Source organism: Anneissia japonica, unplaced genomic scaffold, assembly GCF_011630105.1.
Source record: "Anneissia japonica isolate Jap-2015-1 unplaced genomic scaffold, ASM1163010v1 scaffold287840_len1291095_cov163, whole genome shotgun sequence".
NCBI classification, from domain to species: domain Eukaryota; kingdom Metazoa; phylum Echinodermata; class Crinoidea; order Comatulida; family Comatulidae; genus Anneissia; species Anneissia japonica.
The window spans coordinates 354501-359782 of record NW_022728493.1 but is presented as its reverse complement, the minus strand read 5'-3'; the positions used below and the strand labels follow the sequence as shown (position 1 = coordinate 359782).

The following is a 5282-nucleotide window of genomic DNA, read 5'->3' as shown; positions in this document are numbered from 1 at the left end:
CTGTGGTGGACGACGAGAGTTGCTGGTACCGGGTTACCGTGTAGCACAGACACGAAGGGACCCTTAGGGGCGAAGAAAGTCATTGATGGAGTTCCTAGTCCACATTTCAAGCGCCCTGAGCATCTTACATTAGATGGATCTGTGCGCTATATAAAACTACACTATTATTATATATACATATATACATATATACATATATATATAAATATATATATACATATATATATATACTCTATATAAATTAAGAAGATAAGAAATAAATTTTTAACAAGTTTTGCAGGTGGTCCAGCCATTATAGTCATGGTGATAGTCGGTCAGTTGAATGAGGGAGCGTTCCCGATTGCGTCGCAGTCCAAGGTGTCGACGCAGTGAAAACGCTGTAGGGACAGTGTAGCGATTGTATGGAAACCAAGCTTAAAAGCAATCCGTTGCGCAAGTTAAGGCCAACTCAAGACAGCGTCGGGCGACGCAGCCCGACCCGATTTATTGTCGGGGACAGTCTTAAGCCGTCGTGAGAAATATTAAACACGTTTAATATTCTACTACGCGACTGCCCCCGACGCACACCATCGCGTCTGCGTTCAACTCACACAGACCCGACGCGACAACAAATCGCGTCGGGCTGCGTCGGCCGACGCTGTCTGAGTTGGCCTTTACGTTGCGTTGCTTTCTCCATAGAATCGCGTCGGCCGGCGACCGTCGGGGGCAATGCGCGCCCGGCTTTACTTAAACGAGCTAAACAATATTGAACATGATAAGCAAGTTCAAGGACAGCAATACTTACCAATTCCATGATAGATCTGTAATGAACTGACTTGAAATCTTAAACATCTAATCGCTGCAGCATTATCAATCACGTGACCTTAATTGAAGTTACGCATGTATGCGTCGAGTACTACAGGACGTGCATTGCTTTGATAGCGAAGTACTTCAGTGAGGGCGGTAATTGACGTCTAATGAACTACTATTATAGGCCTATACATTATTGGTAGGCCTAAGCGCTGGTAAATAATAATACTAATACTGTATTTCTAAATTAATCTGAACATAGGCCTAGGACTTCACCATTAAATCACTCAATAAAGATCGGTGCGTTCACAATATAAGAACATACAGAGAAAAACATAACCTCCACCCCCAAAAAATAGATTAACACAGATCAATTAGCAGTGGCGTCGAGAGAGAGAGAGAGAGAGAGAGAGAGAGAGAGAGAGAGAGAGGGGGGGGGGGGGGGGGGGGGGGTTCAGGGAGGTCGCTGCCCTGAGGTCCGGGTCTATTGGGGGGCCCGGACCAAGATGAACAATTTTCGGTGTAAGAACAAAATCTCCATAGGGCCCGAGCCCAAGCCAAAATGAAACCTTTTGTTGTGGTTTACATTATGGTTTTATGGGCGTGTTTCTCAGTCTTTCTGTATTTTTATTACTAGATGAATAATTCCCCCCAGGGGAATAGTCCACCCAATGCTCTCCCGTTCCAAACCAGATGCCCCCCCCCCCCCTCAATCCAGGTGCTTCACCGTCATGAAGTCTCTGTCTGTGGTCATCACAGATCCAGGGGGTTGGGGGGATGCCATTTCCTGCATAGAGACTTTCTTTGTGGTCGGGAATCTGCAGCGGAGAAGGGCTGCTGGTTAAATGTAATTTATCAATATTTGTTATAAAATCTATCGGTGATTTTATGTTCCCAGGTTACCTAATAAAGAAGATATTATTTGAAATATTTTATTGGGAACCTGATGTTGTTGGTTCCGAAGTTACTGACTGCTTGTACAAGGTTTTAGATATACTACAGGCTTGATGGATAATGCACATGCCATATCAAGGGACCGGTCCTAGGGACGCCCTCGGGGGTCCGTGCCGGCTCCCCATAGAACTTGACCCAGGTCATTTTTTGTGCCACCAGCGGGCACCTGTTTAGTCGATCAGGATCAGTAAAGCCAGAACCGTGACTACCGTGACACCGGCCCAGTGATAAGGCACGTACACATGTACATGTTGTTTAGGTAAGAAAACAAGCATAAACACGATGAAAGGAACAGATAATTGGTGATAAACGAAGCAGAAAAAAAATTGAAAGGGGGAATGGGACATTAGCTAAATACAGACCTCTGTATCTTACATTGTGTAGCAAAGCTCCGTTATCTGAGTAGGCCTGATAGTGATTACTTGTGATTTCTTGTAAATTCCTCTGAAGGTAAGTGAAATAAAATATGATACTGATCTTAATCTTTATTATTGATTTTATATGTACCTCCCACTGCATGCAAAGTGGTATGTATCGTGTATATATAATTATTATCGTTTATTATCAGATTATTCTGATACATCTGCATTTCAAACAAATAATCACATGGAATCATATTCATCTAGGCCTATGTGGATTTGGACAAATAGCGTCTTAGAGGAGACTTAATTTTGGGAGCGGCCGAGTGGGGATCCCAAGTGAAGGGGGGATGTGAGGTGTTGCCCCGGGGCCCTTACTGGCTCTCGACGCCAATCAATTAGCACTAAATAATACAAATGATTTAGGCCTAATTCACATAGTTCATGCAGTTGCTAGGCAGGGACGGATCCAGTAGGGGCACCGTAAAGGAAACATCCCACCCCACCCCCCTCCCCACCTTCGATTTGACGCTAAATTTGTAAAATGCATAACAATATTATGTGCTACTCACTCTTCTGAAACTGCTGTGCCCTGTTTGAAAAATGGTGGATCCGCCGTCGTTTTAAAAAACGACAATGTATTCCTGGCTTCGTTATAAATGCTCGAATCCGATTGACAATCTAAAAAGAAGGAATCCAATTAAAATATGATTGTAATACAAATCAGGAAATTAAGAATGTCTGGCTACCGAGAAATGTTTTATTAAAAAGCAATAACTGCGGTACACAACCATTCTAAACTGAGGGAACATCTGATCGTTTAGTGTGAAAAGTGTCAGTAGGGACGATGATGAAACGGTAATACCGGTTGTAATTGTAATGGGGAATTCGGTAGATATGGGCCTGATGATGGCTGGTCAAAGAAATGACAGAAATGATTAAATAAGAATCAATACAGCCTAGAGTAATTGTAAATTTGGAACAAAACAATCTGACATTTGTATTCTTTTAAATAATTTAATTTAAATACCATTTCTTGTTCACTTCTTAAATTAGACGGTTTATAATTAGCTTACAGACTAGATACAAGAGTTTTGCAGAACAATGTAAAAATTCTCTTTCCACTGAAAAAAAACCACTATAAAAATACCGATGGAGGTTTTTAATAAGCGTTAATATAAAACGACATTGGATGATATTCTGTGTATCAGTTTTTAGTAGGAGGGTGGATATGGCAGGGCAAATGTGTTTTCAGCTTCTTTGTTCGAGCCACCTAGGCAGAGGTCTGGGAATGCACTAGGGTGATGGATGGATGATTAAATAAGCCTTTGAAACCCCTAAATTGTAATATTTTCGGAGGGGAAGAGCTGTTTCCCCTGGACCACTTTAGTGACGACTGACCACGCTTACACCCCCCCCCCCCGCTCCATCGGGGAAATACTGGTTTCCGTTTTCGTATGCAGGTTTTTGTTTTCAAATATAAAAACTACCACCTTATTCTTTTATATATATAATTTGACATACAAAAGAAACAATTCAAATTTTCACAAAATGTATTTCTTTTATTTGTTTTAGGACAAGAACAAAAACAGACAATACAAAATAAGCAAGACTAGGCTTCAATAGCTAGCTGCCAGCAATTTAAAGCTAAAAATAATAATAAAATTTAAAAAAAGCCAGCTAGCTGCCAGGGCTTCTCTATTCAGAGATTATGCTCAACAGATAAATCCCCCATTGGAAACATGTCATGCGCAGAAACCAAAAGCTCCACGGAATTGTTCAAGCGGAACTCACAGCAAAAGTAGATTATAAAGATGTGGGTTAGGAAAAAAGTCCTGAGAAGGTCCATGAAACCATTCATGCGTTAATTCAGACATATAAAGATGTGGTGAGAACGCCCGATCGGTTAGCGCAAACCGTTAGCGGTATCCGGATACAATTAGCAAGCGCTATCGGTTAGCAAGTTTACGTACGCGTTTACAATTTCCAGTTTCTTATTGGCCAGTGATTCGATCATCATATTGTTGGTATCCGGATCGGGATTTTCTCAAATGGACGCACGGCAGCTAACGGTTAGCAGAATCCGGATCCTGCTAACCGTTAGCTGCCGCCGTGTGAAAACATAGCCTTATACGATTGCTGATAGAAATTGTTTACAAACATTAGATAGAGGACAAGACAAATGATATTTCTTACATGTAATTATTGATTCGCATATGATTATCAGATATATAGATAGTGCGGTGTCAAACGTCGATTAAACTAAATTTATATTAATTGCGTTTGATAGACGTTTCATCCATTTTCATCCATATTTATCCATTAGTATATTTTCGTTTCTACCTGTTTACACGTTTAGGCCTACATAGCAACAACAATTTAATGATAAGTGTAGAACTGTATTTACCTATGATACATATTACATTACATTCAGAAGTGATTACATTTACTCTTCATACAGTGGCGAGCCCCACCTCACTTCTCTCCATTTATCTTTTTTTAATGGAGAAAAAATGCCAAATTATAGACCACCTCAGCCATGACCATGGTGGGGCTGAGGTGGTCTTAGACTCTGTGAAAGTCCCCCATGGGCTCCTTTTCTGTTTCAAATTCCTGGATACACCACTCTCATATAAAGAAGGATCTTCCTAGCAAACTTAATGTTATTACATACAACATTCGCAAACGTTGTGAATGTTGTCATTAGACTGTCACAGTTATAAGAACATTCCAGCAGCGTTAGCAACGTTATTTAGTTGAAATTTACGTTATAATTTATGGTTCTACAAAAGAACGTTTTGTACACCAAACTGTCGGCTCAGATTGAACCGTGGAGATCTATATTTAACCTTTGGTACTAGGTTCAATTCCAATCCTGCTCTTATTGTGTTTCAGTTAATCTAAGGAGATTTCCGGGAACTGAATAATGATTACCGTACCGTACTTATGGAAGTGAAAGAACCGGTAAACAAAACTACGATCATTTAAAAGAAAGAAACCTAATAACCCTGGGTCTATATTTAGGGTATGTGTTGATTATCATCTCCGACATGTTTAAAACACATGCTTTTGTGCTTTCTTATTATTAGCAAAATTAATGTTCACAGCAAACCAAACATCTCCCTAATGGCAGATCAAGGTAATTCAACAGAAGGACACACATCTCCGCTCTCGAACATA

The 5282-nt window shown here is 40.5% G+C and overlaps 1 protein-coding gene across 5 annotated transcripts in view; it reads right to left on the bottom strand.

Annotated features, from left to right (window-relative positions):
* The window catches only part of LOC117114130 (adhesion G protein-coupled receptor L2-like), a 29805-nt gene extending 27007 nt beyond the window's left edge, over nucleotides 1–2798 (bottom strand). For 2 of the 5 annotated variants that reach the window (XM_033257678.1, XM_033257682.1), the window contains exon 1: nucleotides 785–838. The gene's annotated coding sequence lies outside the window, so the exon portion shown is untranslated. Of the gene's footprint in view, nucleotides 1–784; nucleotides 839–2118; nucleotides 2188–2670 lie in introns of those variants that run through there. The other 3 variants (XM_033257680.1, XM_033257681.1, XM_033257679.1) reach the window with 3 other exon arrangements.
* Between the last annotated feature and the right edge of the window lie 2484 nt (nucleotides 2799–5282).